The following is a 21,500-nucleotide window of genomic DNA, read 5'->3' on the forward strand; positions in this document are numbered from 1 at the left end:
GGTATGGGACAGGACTCGGGACAAAGAGCATTGGTGGTCCTTGTCTGTGATCTATGCTTACCTATGAACATAGGGAGTATGATTCAGTCAGTCTTCTGGATTTCTTAGTAGGTTTTGAAAGTATTGACTACCAAATCTGGGCTGCCTGGCTAGGAGTGGGTCATGCTGTTTGTGTGCCCCCCCCCACTTGATGTTTTAGTGTTCATCAGTGAACCAAGAGTAGCACTGGGAGATTGCTGTTCTCCCACGCCCCCCACCCATGCTTTCCATCTTGTTCTTGCATCTTGTACTACAAGGTTCCATATTATCCTTAGTGCTTTTCAACATCTATATTTAATTGTTGAGAGGGATCATTTACCGGCTGGAGTACTGTGTCAATATGCTGATGACACCAAACTCTCTCTTTCCATTTTATCAAAGCCAGGAGCAACTCAGTCCTTTTTATGTGCCTGGATGTAGTTATAGGCTGAATGATTGATTAAGTGCTGTCAAGTCGGTGTCAACTCTTAGCGACCACATAGATAGATTCTCTCCAGGATGATCTGTCTTCAACTTGGCCTTTACGGTCTCTCAGTGGTGCATTTATTGTTGTTGTAATTGAGTCCCTCCACCTTGTTGCTGGTCATCCTCTTTTTCTCTTTTGTTCAGCTTTCCCCAGCATTATAGACTTCTCACAGGAGCTGATTCTTCGCATAAAGTGTCCAAAGTATGATAGTTTGAGCCTGGTCATTTGTGCCTTGAGTGAAAATTCTGGATTGATTTGTTCTATGATCCATGTGTTTGTTTTTCTGGCTGTCCATGGTATTCTCAAAAGTCTTCTTCAGCACCAAAGTTCAAAAGCGTCAATACTTGTGGGAAGCGTTAGTTACTTTAGTTTTATTTAGAATGTAATTTTAATGCTGTCTTGTTTTGCATGTTTTTGTACACCGCCCAGAGTCTTCAGAGTGGGCAGTATATCAAATGTTTCAAATAAATAAATAAATACTTTTTCTATCTTGTTTCTTTAAAGTCCAGCTTTCGCATCTATAGAGTGTCACAGGGAAAAGCATTGTCCCCAAAGACTTTACAGTTTAAAGTTTGCCATTTGGGAAATAAATAGGAGGAGGAGAATAGGAGGGCAAGGTTAAGAAAGGATGGTAAGCAACTGCAGTTATATGTACGTACGCTTTGTTGTGGTTGGGGATGAAGACTAGGGTAAAGGAAGGATTTTACAGAAGAGATGAGTTTTTGAGAGGAGAGCTTAAGGAAGAAAGAGAGATGGCACCATGTAAGTTCTGCAAGAGAATTCCATGCACAAGCAGATCACACCATCCTGTTTTCCACAGTGGTCAACCTGATGCCTCTGGGAAGCCCACAAGCAAGAGATGAAGGCCAAGATCCCTCTCCTGTTGTTGTTCCCCTGCAACTAGTATTCAAATGTTTACTGTCTGTGAACCTGGAGGCAGCATCTAGCTGTCATAACTAGTAGCCACTGAAGTTGCATTCTGCATTTGATTAGTGACTCGTATTATTAAAGTGGGCAAGATATATATTTCTTTTCAGCCTGCATATGTAGAGTTATGTAGTACAAAACTACTGGGTGGTTGTTGCTGTTTTTTACTGTTGAACACAAAAACATTTGGTGTGAAAGTAAAGTAGTAACTTTTAGTATTGCAACAACATAATTGCATACCCAACACCTGCCATAACAAAACTACACAGTAAAGGTCTTTTTAACACTCATTTGTAAACTGGGAGTAGTCTAATGAAAATGTGGGTTCAGTGAAGCATGAAGCATCTTCCGTATGTAGCAATCAGCATTGAAAATGCCAGGCTGGTCTTGTATAGGGAATAATTGCATGTCCAGAGCAAACAGGTTAACTGCTGCTGACAAAGCTTGTAAATAATAAATATGATTCACCATGCCCAAAGTCCTTAGGGTACCTAACACAACATGATAAAATAAATATTACAAGCAGAAAAGCAGCATGGCCCACATACAGCTAGAGAAGATTTTTCAAAACAGCTAAATCACAAATTTAGAGTAAAGACAGACATATTTTAAAGAGGCGGAGGAAGGTTGGTAGTGCCTTTGTGGCTCTCGAAATGCACATCCGTTTTCTCTGTCCTGAGGTGAGCTCTACAAAAACAAAAAACAAAAGGTTTATGTAGGTTTTGAGGCTAATTTCCTTGACACTGAACCGAGGAAATGCAGATTTTCTCTGAAAGGGAAATAAATGTTGGTTGTGTTGCAATTATGGTGAGCACCTATTGGCTAGAGCCCAACCCATCATCATAACCAACCCCTGCCCTAATCCTTGATTAGTTGTGTTTGTAGCTAATGGGTAAACATGTTTCAGAATACATAGACATCTGTTTTGCGACAATGCTCTTAAGATACACCTTTAGGAGTTTTCTCTTTTTTAGCAATACAGTTCTCTCTAACTCATTTTGAAGTACCTATTCAAATTTTGCTAGCCTAGAATATGGACTAGATATACAAATAAAATGTAAACTAATGAGACCCAGGTTTAATCTGATCGAAGTTGAATCCTTAATATTTGTTTTATATTTTCTACTTGGTATCTTTTATTCTTTACTTTGGGCAAAATAATTTGGTACCAATGTAATGGCTGAATTTCATGTATGTAAGTTGAAAGCCCAGAAATGTGCTCTTTCTCTTTCTGCATCTTTTCTCTTTTTTATTTGTAACTAATAGAATGTAATTTTTTTTTAAAAGAATACATAGACATAGTTAACCCTTTAAAAAACACACACACTACAAGGCTGGTAGCTTATGCTGTAGAATTGCCCCACCGTGTCTATCTCTCTCTCTCTCTCTCTCTCTAATTTAACTCTTCAGCATTGGGGAAAATATCTGGTAGCTAAACAAAGAATGTGATAACTTTAAAAAAAAGAAACCAGCTTTATTACTGCAATAAGGCAACACCCCTCAAGCAAGCTCCCACCTGGCTTTATTGCATTTGTTTTGTTCAGTTCTGAGGCTGTATTGAAGTCTCAGTAATCAGACTAGTTTGGAAGAAATTGCTCTGACAGTGCACCTCAATGTCACTGCTGTTTTCAACTTACTTTCTTCAGAACATTTAAGAGAATAAATGATCTTCTAATTAAAAGACAGGAAATACAATATGTTCGAAGGGAAAGATAATTAAAATATATTCTGAAAATATAAGACAAAAGAGACAACATTGTCCAAGAGACATTGGTCCAACATTGGTCTGATTCAAATGATACTGGCCCAGCACACATGAGGAAAGAGGATGATCCGAAAGTGCACTGATCAGGACATCTGCGGACGTACCAATACCCTCCTGGTGTGTCTCTTGATTGTGTATGGAGGCTTTTCATCCAAATAACTGTACTTGGAATTGTATTTGGGGGGGGCATTCAGAGCCCCTACATGTAATCAAGAGACATGCTGGGAGGGTGTCAGGCTCCATTGACATGGCAGAGAATGAGTTGTTTCTCACCACAGTCTCTCTTCTTCACATGTGCCAGGCCGGTACATGATTTGTGTGCCTTTTTTTGTAATTCAAGGAATGTATTCAATTGGACTAGGAAAAGATGATTCTCTGTTGCTGCCCCTGGACTTTGGAATGTGATCCCTGTTGAAATAAGAGCCTCCCCACCTCTGGCAACTTTTAAAAGGGCACTGAAGAAACATTATTCACCCAGGCTTTTAATTAGATTTATGGTTTTAATTTTCAATGTTGGTTTTAAATGATTCCCATGTTAATGATTTTAATTGTTTAATTGATTTAATATTGTGAATGATTTTAATTGTAAACCCCCCCAGAGACGCAAGTAGTGGGTGTTATGAAAATGTTAGTTAAATAAATAAATGATATAATAAAATACAGAACACCATTGGTCTATGTAGTCAGCCATATTAACATTTTTATCACTTGTTCTGTTTCTCCTGATAGTAGTTTCTTCAGCTATATGTCAATGCTATTTGATTCTTTTTTGTATACTTCCAAGAACTTCTGCTTTCAAGCTACTCTTCTGCCACCTCTCCATGCAAATCTAAAACATTTAAGATTCTGTCAGAATTGTTGGATGGTCAATAAGTCTTGGCTGAAACGTTTGAAGATAGTCACATTTAGTAAGGAGGTGCACAGAGCAGTTCTGGGCACACCAGGAGGGCGGGGGGGGGGGTTCCTTTAAGGGGCAGGGGAGGCGCTGCCTACCGGCCAGCCTCTGTCCCTCCACTTTCCCCCCACCAGCACTCTAATAAAAAGTGGGCGTGTAGGGCCGCAGCATGCCTCCCTGCAGCCCCAGTCAGCCATTTCCAGGGCCCGCTGACCAAGGCTGCAGGGAGGCTCGCTGTAGTCCTGCATGCTTGCTTTTTACAAGAGTCCCGGTGGGCGGGGGGGAGTGGTGAGGTGGGGGCTGGCAGATAGGTAGCGCCTCTCCTGCCCCTTAAAGGACACCCCCGCCCCAAACTGGCTCAAATGCCAGTCCACAGAACTGATTCTGCACTCCCAGAATGGAGCACCGAATAGTTCTGTGCACATCCCTAACGTTTAGGAAGCATTGATACTGTAATTCCAAATATAAACGTTCGAAGAACTACTTCTGAGGAATTTGTAATAATCCTGAACATAAGAACAGCCCTGCTGGATCAGGCCCAAGGCCCATCTAGTCCATCATCCTGTTTCGCACAGTGGCCCACCAGATGCCACTGGAAGCCAAAGGCAGGAGTTGAAAGCATGCCTTCTCTTCTGCTGTTACTCCCCTGCAACTGGTACTCAGAGGCATCCTGCCTTTTGAGGTTGGAGGTGGCCCACAGCCCTCTGACTAGTAGCCGTTGATAGACCTCTCCTCCATGAAGTTATCCAAACCCTTCTTAAAGCCATCGAGGTTGTTGGCTGTCACCACATCTTGTTGCTGAGAATTCCATGTGGATTATGCATTATGTGAAAAAGTACTTCCTTTTTTCAGTCCTAGATTTCCCGGCAATCAATTTCATGGGATGACCCCTGGTTCTAGTGTTATGTGAGAGGGAGAAGAATTTCTCTTTATCCAATTTCTCCACACCATGCATGATTTTATAGACCTCTATCATGTCTCCCCGCAGTCATCTTCTTTTCTAAACTAAAAAGCCCCAGGTGTTGTAGCCTTGCCTCATAAGGAAGGTGCTCTAGGCCCCTGATCATCTTGGTTGCCCTCTTCTTCACCTTTTCCAGTTCTCCAATGTCCTTTTTTAGATGTGGTGACCAGAATTGTACGCAGTACTCCAAGTGTGGTCACACCATAGTTTTGTATAAGGGCATTATAATATTAGCCGTTTTATTTTCAATCCACTTCCTAATGATCCCTAGCATGGAATTGGCCTTTTTCACAGCTGCCGCACACTGAGTCGACACTTTCAATGAGCTGTCCACCATGACCCCAACATCCCTCTCCTGGTCAGTTACTGACAGACAGCTCAGATCCCATCAACGTATACTTGAAGTTGGGGTTGTCCTTTAAACGTTAGAGGACTTGCTATTCTCACTAGCAGAGCTGAACAGTAAAATTTGTTGACTGTCACCAAGCTCCCAATTATTTTTATAAACATCTTTATTTTTCTATGTAAACCGCTTTGAGAGCTTCTGCTGAAAAGTGGTATATAAGCAGTAGCAGTAGTAATTATTGCAAATTACAGTTCAGACCAAAGGCTCATGCACTTCAGTGCTATTGATTTCAAAAGTATTGAGGATGTAACTTCAGTTGTACTGTGACACACAAAATTAATGTAACCATGTGACAAAATGGGGGTGACTCTATGCTTTCCTGGGATCTACCTGCAGTAGAGAGATTGCTTTGATCCCAAATCTAGGAGCACACTGCTCCTTCAAGGTAGGCTGCCACCAGTTGAAGACTGATCTAAACCACTTACCAGGCTTAAACACGGTTTCAACAACCTAGAACTGTCCCGCTTGGGACTTACAGGCACTGTATAGCCAAAGTCCACATAACCCAGCTCTAGACAGCAAGATTTTATTCTGAAAACAACTCAACTGATGGTAACCGGACCAAATTCAGCCAGTGAGTTTTGTGGTTGAATGGAGATTAGAACCCAGGTCTCTTCCAAATCTCACTCAGTGCACTATATCACACTGTATCTGTCTTAACTGAACTAGGCATGAACTGTCTGAGTATGGCCAAGAAGAAATTATTTTTCTGTATTAAAACTTTACTGCTCAGCCTATAGGTAAATAATATTACACTCAATGCATATATGTGCACATAAATATGTGTTAAGTGGTTTCCTTTCAGTTTAAGAAAATATGAGCTCTCCTTGTAGCAAATTTTATACACCTTACTAAAGCGATAAAAGTTAAGATGCCTCACTAGACCTGCTTGTTAGAGGAACAGTTTGTTACACTAGAATCCTTTACAGTTTGTCAGCTAAAATTGGCAAAGATTCCAAAGACCACTGGTTATATTGGGATTATTGATTTCTCCCCCTTCCTGAAGTCTTAAATCTAGTTTTCCCCCACCTTTAAATCTAAGAATGAAGAAAAATGAAACTGTTTACTTCTTACCTTTTAAAAAGGTATGACGTGAGTGTTCTTGTCTGAGACTTTGCCCTTTTCTTCTTGCCAGAGGCAAAAATGAATAGCGTCTGAAAAATAAAATCAATGGCTTTTTAAACTTGTACTGAAACTTTGAAGCAAATTGTGTTGGTGTGTGATATGTAAGCCTTTGCTCAATTATGGACCGGCTTGTTTCTCTAGGGCTGAGGTGAATGGTGAAATAAGGTCCCAAAATGCCTCCAAGCTTTATGGATGTGCATGGAACCGGTGCCTGCTGGTCTGAAGGCAGGGGGTGAATAACTTTAAGGGTGGTAGAAGTGCTCTTACTCCTCCCGCTACGTTTACCATGCCGGCGCTGTGTATTCAAATGGTCCGGTGGGATGGGAGCATACCTCCCTGCCACCCCGTTGGTTTCTCGGACTGGAAGTGACCAGAAGTTCCCAGTGCGCTTGTGCAAGTTGTGCGCATGTATGCTGTGTGCATATGCACCGGGAGCTTCCGAGGAAGCAATGGGTTGGCAGGGAGGTATGCTCCCGCTCCACTGGACCATTTGAATACACAGCACTGGCGGGGAAAACGTGACGGAAAACGAGGGGTAAGAGCGCCCTCTCCCTCAAAGTTATCCACCTTCGCACCAGCAGGTGCTGGTTCCGTGCTCATCCCTAAAGCTTGGGAAGGCATTTTTGGTCCTCATTTCACCATGAGGTCCAAAGAGCACCCTCCACACTCTTAAAGCTCTAATGCCAGTTCACGGAAACGGTTCAGCGCTCCTAGAATGGTGCTTACCTCTTTTCTTCTTCTTCTTCTTCTTCTGCCACCTATTTCACAGCAGAGAAATTCCTTCCAGTGGCTACTATATCCCCCTCCCCAAAAAGCCTTGTATAATAAATAATGCACTGTGATGATGTAGCATTTATCTGATAAGGTTCTTGGAAAAAATGGTGCCCAACCCAGTGGGAGAAGATGAGTTTGGCTCCACACTTCAAAAAAACTAAAATGTTCCTTCCACAATTTTGCTTCATGATAATGGGGCAGTGAAATGGGAGGATGCATTTTGGCTCAGCACTTAATTTCTTCTGACCTTCATGCAAGTCATCCAGTGTTCTCCACTGGAACATTTGTATTTTATTTATTTATTTAGCTTTACATTTATATCCCACTCTTCCTCCAAGGAGCCCATAGTGGTGTACATTATTATCCTCACAGAACCCTGTGGGATAGGTTAGATTGAGAGATAAGTGACTGGCCCAGAGTCACTCAATGAGTTTCATAAAGGGAATTTGAACTAGTAGACCAACCCTTTAACCATTACACACCATGCTATGTGAGTAAGGGCTGTATGATTCTGTTCTTTCACATCACTTTATTTGATTTTTGCTACATCTAGGAAAAAATTGTTTGTTAGGTAACTTTGACCTGTGGAACTTGGGAAACTTTTACTGGCCCTTGGAAATAAAACTGATGAGTTTCCACATTAACTAGAGTTGTGTCAAATGTATCACAATGTTTGATTATTCAGTACTAAAGTGCTTATTTTGATGGGCCAAACTTGAATGTCCAGTGCTCTCTATCTCTTTTTAGCCTACTTTCCTTAAGGAAAGTAAGCTTATGAGATCACCTGAGTGTGTGTGTGTGTGTGTGTGTGTGTGTGTGTGTGTGTGTGTCCGTGCATGCCCCTATCAACTTCGCAATGCTTGGACCAATATGAGCCAATTTGGATACAGTTGTAGGGACACCTCAAGGGCATAGTTTGTGTTGATGTCATCCACCCCAATTCAAGGAGCCTATTCTCACGATTGAGTGAGAAGGCTTGAGGGCAGGTGGTGGGGAAAGCAGCAGAAGCTTGCCTTCCCCGCAGATGAGCAATGTGCAGTTGCTGGGTGCACAAATCATGCACCCAGATGATCCGCGGCTGTCATGGGCAGCGCGGAGGTGTGGGGTTTGAGACACATCCTGGCCCCTGGAAATCCCACAATGCACTGCACAAGTATGGTGTGCATTGTGGGAATCTCCCCAGCAGCGACGGAAAGCAGCTGGCACTGACAGATGATAAATTCAACCAGGTTAAGGGGCCACTTGCTCCCTTGACATTGTTTTAGAGCCCAGCTTCTTAGCTGGGTTTGCCACCGAGGTGCCATTTAGCTCTTGGCAGTTCCCATAGGCAGCCAGGCCCGTGCTTTGTTACACTAGTCTGGTCTTGGCTGCTTGTGAGAATAGCCTCAAGAAAATAGGCATGTGAGCATTTGAGGTGTAAGTGGGCTAACTTATTATTATTACATTTCTATCCCGCTCTTCTTCCAAGGAGCCCAGAGCAGTGTACTACATACTTAAGTTTCTCTTTCACAACAACCCTGTGAAGTAGGTTAGGCTGAGAGAGAAGTGACTGGCCCAGAGTTACCCAGCTAGTACCATGGCTGAATGGGGATTTGAACTCGGGTCTCCCCGGCCCTAGTCCAGCACTCTAACCGCTACACCATGCTGGCCTGTGAACCATCTAACTGATTTGAACCAAATTTGCTACAGTTGTAGTGACACATAGGGACAGCTCAATGGGATAGAGTGTAATGATGTCATCCACCCCAATTCAAGTTGGTGGACATATGAACATTGGAGGCGCAAGTGGGCTGTGGACTGCCTAACTGATTTAGACCAAATTTGGTGTAGTTGTGTTGAGTGACACAAAGGGCATAGTTTGTGATGGTGTCATCCACCCCAGTTCAAGTTAGTAGATGTGTGAACATTTTGAGGTGCAAGTGGGAACCAATTTGGACAAAATTTGGTACAGTTGTAGGAACACATAGGGACCCCTCAAAGGCATAGTGATGATGTCATCCACCCCAATTCAAGATGGTAACCACATGAACATCTGAGCCGAAAGTGGGCTAGCTTGTGAACTGCGTAACCGATTTGGACTAGATTTTGTCCAGTTGTAGGGATTGTGAAAGGAAAATAGGCAGATCAGTTCTTCCCAGAACTATACTTTTTTTAAAATGTTGAGATGTTGACTTAAATGGGTGCTGTTTCTTGCACTGCAGTTCCTGTAATGCTCCGGTGTGTTCAGCAGCATTGCGGTATTGCTTATTTCCATGAGGGTGCTTTCCAAAAATGTACAACATGTACAAAAACATCTGGTTTCCCCAAATGTACTACTGAACACATACTATGAACTTGCAGGATTTTGTTGATGCTAGATCTTCAAATTGAACTTAGAACTTCTAAACAGAAATTCTATTATTTGTCTCCATAATATAGTTTTATGGGAACTGCATTTCTACTGTCTTCAGGGTTTCCACATGTGCATGGCATTGATTTCCATAATTAATATCACATGATATTTTGCAGGATAGAATCTTACCTAGCTTTGAATATTTGTATGATGGAAATATTTCATGTTGAATGTTGTTAGTAACCCCACTGAGGAAAGATGTGAACTGAAGCATAACTGGCATATTCTAATCTTTTGACACTGCAATGTGTGATATTATGCAACCAAGATGTTTCTGCATTGGAAACATTGTGCCATTACGTCAAATTTACATTGGATTTAGGAGCCAGCCCAAAAATTTAGTAACCAGACAGTAGACATTTGACAAAATTACAAGGTTTAGTGATGGACATTGTGGAGGGTAGGCACAGTAACACAGCAACACAGTAAGCACAGACCGTATCACCGGGGGGGGGGGGGCTGCAGCACAGGCGGCCATGTGTTTGCCCTGGTGGGCGGGGGCCTCCAAGACCTGCAGGGGGCCCTCCAAGTATCCCCTGCCCCGCCCCTGCCTGCAGTTCCCACTGCGGCAGTGACCATCTTGTAGGGATTTTTGTCCAGTCTCAATCTCTCTCGGCGCAGGGGGCAGGGAGGGCAGCTGCTCAGTCCCAGCCCTGGCAGGCAGCTGCCTGCCTCCTGAATCCGAGGCAGCCTGGTTGCTTCCGGCCAGGGTTTGCTGTGTGCTGTGCGCAGATCTCTCTCCAGTGATGAGAGGAAGGAATAGAGACACTGCAGCCAGCCCCACTGAAAAACACACAGGAGGCAGGCAGCAGGGTGAATGAGCAAGAGGGTGTGCTTGGCTGCCCAGCTCTGACTGGACTGATGCAAGCATTAACTGCTCATGACTATGGAGGAGGAATGGGGAAAGAAGAAAGGCAAAAGAAACAACATGAACAAAATTAAGCAAGAGTGCTGAGAAATCAAATGAAAAATGATGAGGGAGGGAGAGATTAGGAGAATGAAAAGGGTGGGGGCCAGGCTGGATGACTCTCACCAAAAAAGGGGATGAAGATAAAATAAAATGAAATGAAATGGGATTTTTAAAAGCAAGCATGCAGGAGAGAACAAGTACAATGTGTGTGAACTGAGAAATCAAATGGGGCAGGGGATGAGGAAGATGATGAGGAAAGGGGGTGGGTGGCCTGGGCTACTGACTCAGTCTCTCACCAAAAAGGGGATGAAGATAACATAAACTGGGAGTTTTAAAAGCAAGCTCGCAGTCAGAAGAGAGAACAAGTGCACTGTATGTGAATTGATAAATCAAATGTGGGGGGGACAGGACCCAAGGGAGATGACGAGAGATGGGGTGGACTGAGATGGGGTTTGTAGTGGGCTACTGACTGACCCCCACCAAAAAGGGGGTGAAGATAACAAACTGGGATTTTTTAAAGCAAGCATGCAGCCAGAAGAGAGAACAAGTGCAATGTATGTGAATGGAAGAAACCAGTGGAAAAAAGAGGGGGAGATCATGAGAAAGGGGATGGGGTGGGTGTTGGGGGAGCAAGGTATGAATGGTGAGTAGAGGAGAGGGAAGGAGAGAAAGTAGGATGAAGAAGGGACTAGAAAGTAAAGAGGGATCCAGCCAGGCACATAAAGAAGGGTGGGATGGGGAGGGAGAACATGACAGAGGCAGGTAGCAGTTCAGTGGAGTGGGGATGTTAAACATGGGGATCTTACAGGCTGGGGAATACATTTGATAAGGAGCTAAAGCTGCTAAGTAAATGATTTTTTAAAGACTTGCATCAGAATAAGATATGCAAATCAATTGATGGGTGGTTATTTTTTTTAAAAAGCTGCGCTTTTCTTCTGCAGTGTTCCCTCAAGTTTTTTCCCATCTGTGTGCAGAGATGAATTTTGTTCATCTCTGAACAAAAGAGGTGACAGTATCAAGACAGTGCATGCACACATGCATTCACAGTGGGGTCTTCCTGATTCAACCTCGAAGGGATCTAAAATTAGCTGAGCAGACATTTAAAAAACTTGTGTGCATGCGCACATGCAAAAGTCAGGGGAGGTATGGCCATTGATGAGGGAGGGGTGCAAATTTCTAGGTTGCGGGGGGGGGCACCCGAACCCCTAGCACCTGCCCTGGTGGAGGGGGAGGGTAATGGGCTTCTCTTTATCCTTTTTTTACAAGTAACATACAAGCAAACCACCTTATATACAGAACCACCATTTACTGTTTCTCTTATCCGTCTGTGGGTGTCAAATAGACACCCGACCTCCTTATCCACAGATACGAAAGGGTTAAAACCCATGGAGGTAATTTCTGGCTGCTATTTTGTCCGTATGAGCCATTTTGCGGCTCATTTGGGGGTGGTGGAAAAGATCTGTGACCAATTGGGGCATCGGGGAGCATTGGGGGGGCATTGCTGGATGCCAGAAGATCCACTGAACCTGGCAGTGCACTTTATTTGGCCTAACCCCTACAATCCCATAGACTCAAAGCCTCTTTCATTACCCATGGCAATCTGTGGGAATGGAACCCTGGTGGATAATGAGGTCCACCTGTATTTACTTATTTGATTGATTGATTTCAATACCACCCTTCCAAAAATGGCTCAGAGCAGTTTACACAGAGAAATAATAAATACATAAGATGGATCCTTGTCCTTAAAGGGCTCACAGTCTAAAAAGAAACAGGAGATAGACACCAGCAGCAGTCACTGGAGGTACTGTGCTGGGGGAGGATAGGGCCAGTTACTCTCCCCCTGCTAAATAAAAGAGAATCACCAGGTTAAAAGGTGCCTCTTTGCCAAGTTAGCAGGTGTTACGTAAAACAGAAACAAGGCTGCTTGGGACAAATAAATGTTTTATTAAATATCGTTACCTCTGAATATCCTAGTCTAGGTGGTATGGTTAAATTTCTGGGCACCATGAGTCCCTGGTGGCTGGAATTTGCCAAGCCCTGCATTATGCACCAATCTATGGTATAATCGTGCTGCTCCTTCTAGCTACAGGATAACTGATTTTCATTAATATATCGGGCAGCATCCAGATCGAGACTAGCTCATGCACAGGGTGGAGGGGAAATTTTCACCATCCCCCCCATTTCTCTGCAGTCCCCTGTGCCTACCAAAAATATATCCATGAGGATTACAGACCCTCAGGTGCATATTTTTGACAGACACAGGGGTTGCAGTGGAAAGGGAGAGGGGATCAATAAAAAATAATTGCTCCTTCCTATGCACAAACAGAAGCATTCCTGTTGCTCTAGCATGGTATTGTTGTTAGAGTCATTCTACTAAGTTGGGAGACCCAAGTTCAAATCCCCATTCAGCCATGAAACTCACTGGATGACCTTGGGCTAGTCATTCTCAGTCTAACCTACTTTATAGAGTTTTTGTGAGGATAAAATTGTGGAAAGACTCTTCTATGTTGTGCTTAATTCCTTGGTAGAAAGGTGGGATAAAATAAGTAAATAAACAAAATAAGAAGTCTGTCTGGCTACACATCCCTGTCCCCTTTACCAAACCGGGCTGGGCTTACCAGGGCTGGCAAGGGATGGGGAGGGGGTTTGAGCATCACCCTATGCCTCCTCCATCCCAGGCTGCTTGCTCCTTGTGTCTGTGTCTCTGGGGGGCCCTGACACTCGCCACCAGCCAGCCTCTCATCCCCGGCCGGCTCCTTATATGCCTCCTCACAGGCTATGCATCACCTGTCCCCAATTACAAGGCCAATGCCCCTCTTTATTTCCTGTAATTGTCTACTCTTTACAGCTGCTGCCAATGTCTCCCCCCTCCCTTCGGGAGGCGTGCTGCTGAAGTTATCCTCGCACGTTTCCCCTTCGGCTTTTTCAGGGCTCTGCCCCTCCTCTGCTGGAGCAGAGTCCCTGCCCGTTGGCTGTCTTTCCTCCACTTCTTCCCCTTCACCAATCCATCCTTGTGGGTAAGAACAGCCGGCCTCACTGGACAAAGTCTTAGTTTGCTTGCTGTCAGTAATAAAGATAAAGTTTCTCATAAAGAAAAAGGTCACTATTTTTTTAAATAAGGATGCATATGGCAAAATATATATTGAAAAGTGTTTGTATGTGAAGAAATGTGTGATGGTTGGTTTAAAAAAATAGGGCCATTTCTATTGTTTTTAAGTTGCTCAAATGATACTAGCAGCAGTAATGCTAATTTAGCAGATCTTTTCAACCTCCTGGGAATTCTAGGAGCTGTATATTGACAATCACTTTGTTATTATGAAATATGACATTGGGAGCTTAGGAGATTTTTATGCCTCAGAACTGAACAAAATGTTAGATGTATAAAGGTGTATTAATGGATGATGTTTATCTTGTATAACCAGGGTTTATCAATTCCCAGTTTACCATGTGACGTTAAAAACAAATGTTCTGCAAGAGATAATGAAAGAAATTAAGTGAGCTTTCATTGTTCACCATCACACAATATAGTTTTCTGATTTCATAAAACAAATTATTTAAATGTACCCTACTACAGGTATATATTTTGTGTTTCATGACATTTGTTACTGTAGACACTGAGTTACTATGGATACATGATACTGTTATGAACTGATTCTTTTAGAGAGAAGAAGCACTGTAGAGAGCAGCAACATGATACATCATTAAGCACGTATCTGGGGTATTCCAATAATTGTGTTTAAAGTTTTGATCTCCATATAATTTGGTTTATGACTTAAATTATGACAAACATTTTTCAATATAATTGTTTTTTTGTTATGAATATCAGCTTCAAAAATACTTACTAATTCTTGGTTGGCACAGCTTGTGATGTACCAAGCTGAATAGCACACACCAGACACACAGAGTGGCCCACTAGGGGCTCAGTAAGCATCTTATTTGTTTGTTGCATGCATAGGGGCTGCAAGATGGGGGCTGTCGGGCACTGATCGGGCCACAATACATGGCTGATGGGCTTCATTTGGTTTGCTGGTCGAGTTGGTCCCTGCACCCCTCTGACCTGATTGAGAGAAGAGGGTGGGTGTAATGTGACCCTTCTGAGGAAGATAATTTCAGAGGAACAGAAAGTTCAGGGCCTCTTTAAAGGAGCAAAGTCAGCCTCACATTTTAATTCAGAAAGGATTTGCCTGCTGCACTGAGGAACTGGAGACTGATGTTTCCTGTGACACTCTTGACTTCACAGGATTACAAATACTTGAGTTTTCTCTCTCTCCTCCTTTGGAGTCTGTTGTGAAGAGGAGGACAGAGCTTCGTTTAAATCTTCATGGATCTGTGGATATAAGTCCACTCTACCTTTTACATCTTTCATATAGGGCAATTGGCTTTTGTTTTGTTAAAATATTTTCACATTATTTTCGGTATTCACAGGGGTTCTGTTCCCTGACATTGCCATGGATAAGGAATCTACGAATACCAGGTCATTACAGGCAATGCAATCGCAGTGGTTAGGTTCCTGGAGGCTGGAGAATTGTGGTAAAAATGGGCCAAAATGGGGGGGGGGGAGAATGCAAAATACAATTCCCTACCATGGTCCGCAGGCCTCCAGAACTCCAGCAATACCCCCCCCCAAGTGCCCAAACCAGTGTTTTTTCATGAAAAACCCCAGACTTAAAAAAACCCAAAATGAGCCACAAAATGGTGACCAGAAATTACCTCCATGGTCATTTCTGGCTGCCTCTGATCCGCGGATAGGCAGATTTAACCCATTTTTTGCCGGTTTAAAATAGCCTATACCAAGGTTGGGTGCTAATTACCACGAGTGCTGGACCAACGATTAACGAGATCCTCCTGTAAGTTTTTTGATATTATGTTACATATAATGTGTAGTTAATAATTTAAGTAGACTGTGTATTTTATATATATATATATATATATATATATATATATATATATATAAAATCCTCTTTAATAAAAGGCTTGGTGTCCGTCCGTGGACAACCAAGCTTGTGTCCGTGCCTCCCTCGGCCGTTCTGCGCATGCGCGGAGTGCATGCGCAGAACAGCTGAGTCAGAAACCGTCAAAGGGAACAGGTGGCCATGTTGGTTCCTTGCTGGGCCACGGAAAGGGCAGAGACGGCCGCAGGGAGGCAGAGGCGGCGGTGGCGGCTCCAGGCCAGCCGCGGACAACTGAGAGGCGGCGACAAAGGGACCGGCCGCAAGGAAGAGAGATAGCCTGGATAGCTGGCCCGTGAAGGCCAGAGACGGCAGCGGTGGGTCCGGCCCGGCTGAGAAGAGAGACCAGGCCGCAAATGTGAGGCGGAGGCGTGCCAGTGGCGTGCCAGGCCATGAGGCGGCAGCCGGGCCTGGCCAACCAAGGCAGCCCGGCCGCAGATGTGAGGCGGGGGCGGAAGCGACCCGGACCGGCAGCGTGGCCATCAAGGTGGCCCCGCTGGTGGCAGCGGCCACAGCGGGAGAACTGGCCACGCTGGCGGCCGCGGCAGGCAGACTGAGCCCGCTGGCGGGGGCGGGAGTGGCCCAGCAGCGTGGCGGAGGCGGGGGAAGGCTGGCCCAAACAACTCACCCAGCGCCGATCTGGAGGAGGCGGCGTCGGGAAAAAGCAAAACGAGCGCTGGGATCTGGGTCAACTGGCCCCCGTGCTCTCGCCTCTCAGCACTCGCCTCTCAGTCGCTCCCCTCTCAGCCACCTCCAGCATGGGCGTTCGTGCAGCAGAATTTACATCCAGTGAGTGAAGTTGCCTAGGGGCGGTGGTTGGTGGAGCGCACGACTCTTCTGGGCAGGGGGGAGGGGGAAGGGCAAGAGGGAGTGGAGGAGGGGGGAGGGCAAGAGGGAGGATGGCAGGGGGGAGGGGCCAGGGCAAGAGGGAGTGGGCAGGGGGAGGGGGAAGGGAAGGGCAAGAAGGAGTGGGGAGGTCAGGAGGGACTGGGGCAGGAGGCTGCCAGGAACGGGAGGGTGAGAGAGGGGGAGGGAGGGCAAGAGAATGGGGTGGGAGGGAGAGGAAGAGAGGCAAGAGTGTGGCGCAGGAGGAAGGATGGGATAGGGAACAACCGAGCAAGAGGAGGAGGGGGAGGGGCAAGAGAGAGTGGGGGGAGGGGGGAGGGGAAGGGCAAGAGGGAGTCCATCAGGGGGGAGGGGGAAAGGCAAGAGGGAGTCAGGCAGGGGGAAGGGCAAGATGGAGTGGGGAAGGGAGGAGGGGGAAGGGAGAAAAGCGTGTGGGGCAGAAGGGAGGGAGGAAGGATGGGATAGGAGAGAGAAGGAAGCCGGGCGGGGGAAGGAGGCAGCGGGGGAAGCCGGCTGAGGTGGCGGCGGAGCCACTGCCGAGGCCTGGCGGCGCCACAAAAGCCGGGCAGCTGGGAGACCTTGGGGCCCATGCCCGGCCGGGGAGACCGGCCGTGGCATGGAGGCTGGCGTCGGCGGGAGGGGGAATGGCAGCGGGGGGACCACAGAGAGGAAAAAGACGGAGGGGGGAGCCCGCCGGGTGGGCGGAAAAGGAAGGCGAGCGGCGGAACTCTCCCCTACTAGCGCCCGTTTTTAAAACGGGCTTGAAAACACTAGTATTACATATTACAGAATTGTGCTTATCCTTTGTCTTTGTAGTTTGTCTGAAGTTCTCATGTATATTAAAGTGAAAACAAACTTTTCAACACTTTAAACTGGGGGCCTGAGCCAATACGATTGTACCAGCTTGTTTTTTATTGCCCATGGTGGGCTGTACATAACTGAAAACCTCCTGTCTGAGAACTTGGAGAGATGCTGCTATTCAGAATACTACTAAGCTAAAGGGACCATCGTCTGACTGAGGAATGACTAACTGAGAATTAATATCTCTGTTTGCTTATTTATTACATTTGTACTATGCTTTGCAAGGGCAGCTTTACTTAGCTTCAGCAGTGGAGCTCTGCTTCATGAGCTTTCAGGCTGTTCTCTGGGCTAGTCTTTGCATTTCTATGCTAGCACATTGTGCCAGTATATAAGTCAAAGGAGCATGATGGAAGAAGACAGCTGCGATGGTAGGGAATAACGTTACTTTGGGAAGAATGGAGTAGTTGCTGCTTAGCCTTGCTGTTCTTGGCAAATAATTTGGACAGCTTTTATTGATGCAAGACTTGACAAGTCGTAGCTTTAGAAAGGGAGTGCCTGTAGCTCAGAGTTGTGCCAGGATGGAGTGATGAAAAGGCCTTAAATAGTCTGGTAGTTAGTGATGGTGACTAAAGCAAACTGTGGCTAAAGCACCCCTCTCCCCCATTTGTGCACACAAAATGGTCCCCTTCCCGCAGCAGTGCATGTGCTCTTCAGAGGATAAAATGCTTTTAGTGCATTATTAAAAATTTAGTATTAACCTTTTTTTAATTTAATGTAGCTTCTGTAGTGAATGTATTAAGCTGGGACTTGTGGATGGGGGATATCAGAACTGTATACTTGTGTATAATGCAAGGCCATCCTGTTTTCTTGTTCTTGGATTTTTTTTTTCTGTGTGTGTTTATTACATTTCTGTACCGCCCCATCCAAAGGCTCTGGGCAGTGCACAACAAGTAAAATACAAAACCAAAGACCATTTAAAACAAACAGATTAAAACAATATAAAAACAAATTTAAAACAGTTCAGAGCTATTTAAAATCCATTAAAAATACTTTAAAACAATTTAAAAACCTTGGAAGGCCAGGCCAAACAAGTAAGCCTTTAGGACTCTCTTCAAGGCCAACAGTGAACCCAAACTATGGATATCTGCCAGGAGTGCATTCCACAGGCCAGGAGCAGCTACAGAGAAGGCCCGGTTCCAAGTCGCCACCAGACATGCCAGTGGTTACTGGAGACGGACCTATTATTAACCATGCAAGTTAGGGCTGGCCCATCCTTAGTGCTTATGGAAAATGTAACTGTTCAGAATTTTATATTGGTTGCTTTTGAGATTTAATTTTCCACATTTAAAATTTAGAAAGCCTGACTTCCTCCTGAAAGTAATCTGCACATGACGGCAAAACATTTCATAAGCTGAGTTGAGAATTTCTGGTCTTTGTGGGGTACAGATATGCACGAACCATGGTATGTACACTTGTTCTAATACAAACTGGTTTGTGGTTTGGCGAACCAGTTCACTTCGGTTCTGCCGACCCACTAAACGGTTTATCAGTTCAGGGGTGGGGGTGAGGTGGTGAGTTGCACAGCACAGGTCCTTACCTGCAGGCCTGCCGCTCCATGCTGCTTCATGCTGTGGCGGTGCCCCCTCCCCAGCAACCTGCACATGGCACTGGTGCACACATGGCCTCTGCACATGCGTGGAAGCCATTTGCATGGTCTGCATGGTGTTGCTGATAACACAAATGGCCTCTGTGCATGCACAGAGACCATGTGCTTGCTGGCACCACATGGTTGCTGGGTGGGGACACACAGCAGGAATCTGCATGGAGCGGCAGACACATAGGTAAGGACCTGCGCTACTCACTTTAAAGGTGCTGCTCGCCAAAACACATACACACCCAGTGTCACATTGGAACCACTGAACCAGTTCGTGGGTTGACTGAACTGGAACAAACTGGTTTGCTGAGCCACAAACCGGATCATATTCAAACCAGTGCACGAACCACGATTTGTGCACATCCCTATTGTGGGGCACATTTTTGCTTGTGGGAATTATCTGGGCAAGTGTATAAATCAGTAGGATTGTGACCTGTGGAAGAGTGTTGCTTGTGCTTGATCATTAGCACTTAAAAACGTGGTGCCATTCTGTGCCAAGTGTTACTTCTGCTAAAGATTCAAATGCTCCCCTGTCCACTGAGGATTACAAAGAGACCGTCTTCTGTCAATTATGTATTCTAGAAGAATTAAGTGAAAGTTGCTCTTAATGACTCTGATTTTTTTCTAGAGATTTGAAAAAGAGAGGAATGTCAAATCCCTAAGTGAAGGGGAAATAGATTTATATTGTAGATTCTCAGTATTTAATGACTGCCTTGAATATTGGAAATGAGATCATATTGTCATTGAATACTCATTGTCATAATAAAAAAGAAAATGAAGTTTCATGTTCTTGTGCTTAGGGACATACATGCATGGGCACAGTCTCCTGAATATATTCTGCATATGTTATCACAAAGATACATTTACCCTTTTGTTTGTTTCCATTTACTTTCTCTCTCATGCCCACACGTTTAGCATATCTTTTCAAAGACCCTTGCATACATACAGACACATCTTGTCAGCTGTAAACACACAATTGCAAGTCCATTTTAAGCACGGAATGGGTTAAAGGAGAATCCTTAGCTTCTCTGACCCACTCAGGCAAAAACAGTGTGGGGCTGTCCTGAGGTTAGTTCGCAAGTAATCCTTCCCCCCCATCACCTCACACACTCCACTTATTTAGTTCCTTCCAGGGAGCAATAATAGTTTACCATTAAATCCAAGCTGACAAACTCTTTTTTGCACTTGCCTTGCAAACCAGTATGAAACCTAGGTTTACAGTTCTAGTATCAAGGACCAGCCATTGTCAGTTTCTATATGGAGACAAACTATGATTTGCCACAAACCTGGAAACAAATAAATAAGTGGAATGTGGAGAGAGTATGCAAGCATGAGCCCTGTCATATAGTGCCAAACCATGCTTCTTGAACATACACACAGAACCTTTGCCTCTTTCCAAGTCTACCCTAAGGACAGAGGCGTATCTAGGGAAAATAGCGCCTAGGGCAAGCACTGAAATTGCGCCCCCTGTCCAAACATCTGACACCCATCTTTCAGATAACTTTACCATAATATCAGCTCAAAAATACAAGTCAAGCTTGTTATTCTTTTAATGTTTCAAAAACTATTTAGCAGTGGACGTAGCCAGACCAAAAAATGCTGGGAAACTACAAATTTCAGTATGTTGGGGCTCATGAAATACCCAAATACTATGTGGAAGTATACTTGGAAAACTAAACTGAAGTGCCTGTCTAATTCTCTACTCTGCATTGTAGCATCACTATTACATAAGTTTTAAAAAATAAATGGAGAATTTGACTTTTCCCAGATACTCTGAAAATAATTAAAGGATATGCAGAGTAAACTGTGTCACCACTTGGAATATATTCTAGTATTTCAGAAAGACAGTTAAAATGATAGAAAGAGAGCAAGAAACTCCCAGTGGGCCTTATAATAAGGATTTCACACTGATTCAAAGACAAACTCACCATTCCCCCTCCCCCCGCTGGCCTTTTAATTCACCGCCACAGCCCGTCCCGGGCTGATTTTTGGACCTGTTCGGGTCTGCAAAGATCGGCTTGGTGGCCATTTTGGAAGCTGCAATGCATGCTCAAATGGCCTCTGTGAGGCCTGGCAAGGCCTAGGGCCTCACAGGGACCATTTGAGCACATTCAGTGGCCATTTAATTTTTTTTTTTAATGGCTTCAGAAAACAAAATGGCCACTGCACATGCTCAAATGGCCTCTGCGAGGCCTGGCATGGCCTAGGGCCTCTTAGAAGCCATTTGAGCCTTCATGGTGGCCATTTTGTTTTTGGTGGCCATTTTTAAAATTTTAAGAAATGGCACGCCCCTTCAAGTGGTGCCCGGGGCACGTGCCCTGCCTGCCCCACCCTAGATACGCCCCTGCCTAAGGACCTTTCCTCTTTCGATAAGCACTTGTCCCATATTGAGATTAACTGTGGTATCTGGCTCCAGGAGGAGCCATACAGAGTAGCTCTCTCGTAGGAAACTGCCCCTTAGAAGCCCCACTCATTGGTAGATAACTACCCCAGTTAGTTATTGGACTGTTGTATTAGAGTTGCATCATTATGGTATCCTTTCCAAAACACATCAAACTATGTCAAATCTTCTAAATGCTTTCATCCAAGA

General features: G+C 44.7%; 1 protein-coding gene and 1 long non-coding RNA gene across 7 annotated transcripts in view; one reads left to right on the forward strand and one right to left on the reverse strand.

Annotated features, from left to right (window-relative positions):
* Positions 1-21,500, forward strand: part of SCHIP1 (schwannomin interacting protein 1) — a 630,453-nt gene that overhangs the window by 524,026 nt on the left and 84,927 nt on the right. The window lies entirely within an intron of this gene.
* Positions 1,588-16,412, reverse strand: LOC128349586 (uncharacterized). Of its 2 annotated transcripts, none has more exons than XR_008318865.1 (3): positions 16,238-16,412; positions 6,534-6,613; positions 1,588-2,119 (listed from the first exon to the last, which is right to left on the reverse strand). It is a non-coding gene; the product is annotated as an uncharacterized LOC128349586 (long non-coding RNA). The 2 variants fall into 2 exon arrangements; XR_008318866.1 differs by lacking the exon at positions 16,238-16,412 and adding an exon at positions 14,503-14,656.

Source organism: Hemicordylus capensis, chromosome 3 (genome assembly GCF_027244095.1).
Source record: "Hemicordylus capensis ecotype Gifberg chromosome 3, rHemCap1.1.pri, whole genome shotgun sequence".
NCBI lineage: Eukaryota > Metazoa > Chordata > Lepidosauria > Squamata > Cordylidae > Hemicordylus > Hemicordylus capensis.